This window comes from Denticeps clupeoides, unplaced genomic scaffold (assembly GCF_900700375.1).
Source record: "Denticeps clupeoides unplaced genomic scaffold, fDenClu1.1, whole genome shotgun sequence".
Taxonomy (NCBI): Eukaryota; Metazoa; Chordata; class Actinopteri; order Clupeiformes; family Denticipitidae; genus Denticeps; species Denticeps clupeoides.
Window position 1 is genome coordinate 627,783 of NW_021630015.1, and position 1,345 is coordinate 629,127.

Below are 1,345 nucleotides of genomic sequence, written 5' to 3' on the forward strand. Positions count from 1 at the left end.
TATATGGTGGTGAGTTATAGATATATGGTGGTGGGTTATAGATATATGGTGGTGGGCTATAGATATATGGTGGTGAGTTATAGATATTTGGTGGTGGGCTATAGATATATGGTGGTGGGTTATAGATATATGGTGGTGGGATTATAGATATATGGTGGTGGGTTATAGATATATGGTGGCGGGTTATAGATATATGGTGGTGGGCTATAGATATATGGTGGCGAGTTATAGATATATGGTGGTGGGCTATAGATATATGATGGCGAGTTATAGATATTTGGTGGTGGCCTATAGATATATGGTGGTGGGTTATAGATATATGGTGGTGGGCTATAGATATATGGTGGTGGGTTATAGATATATGGTGGTGGGCTATAGATATATGGTGGTGAGTTATAAATATATGGTGGTGGGCTATAGATATATGGTGGCGAGTTATAGATATATGGTGGCGGGTTATAGATATATGGTGGTGAGTTATAAATATATGGTGGTGGGCTATAGATATATGGTGGCGAGTTATAGATATATGGTGGTGGCCTATAGATATATGGTGGTGGGTTATAGATATATGGTGGTGGGCTATAGATATATGGTGGTGGGTTATAGATATATGGTGGTGGGCTATAGATATATGGTGGTGAGTTATAAATATATGGTGGTGGGCTATAGATATATGGTGGTGGGTTATAGATATATGGTGGTGGGCTATAGATATATGGTGGTGGGTTATAGATATATGGTGGTGGGTTATAGATATATGGTGGTGAGTTATAAATATATGGTGGTGGGCTATAGATATATGGTGGCGAGTTATAGATATATGGTGGTGGCCTATAGATATATGGTGGTGGGTTATAGATATATGGTGGTGGGGCTATAGATATATGGTGGTGGGTTATAGATATATGGTGGTGGGCTATAGATATATGGTGGTGAGTTATAAATATATGGTGGTGGGCTATAGATATATGGTGGCGAGTTATAGAAAAATGGTGGCGGGTTATGGATTTATGGTGGTGGGGTTATAGATTATGGTGGTGGGGTTATAGATATATGGTGGTGGGTTATATAGATATATGGTGTCGAGTTATAGATATATGGTGGTGAGTTATAGATTTATGGTGGTGGGGTTATAGATTATGGGGGTGGGGTGGTGGGACCCGTTTTCTTTACAATGTGTCAACGGGTGTCAAAAAACAGAACAAATCCGAGTGTCTTCTGTGTCTGGAATGAGTCTATAAGGTAACAATAATATATATATAATATAAGATAACCATGTTTTAATTATGAAAATGTTGATTTTGTCTTTTCTACTCGTTACTTGTACTATAGTGAGTGGCTT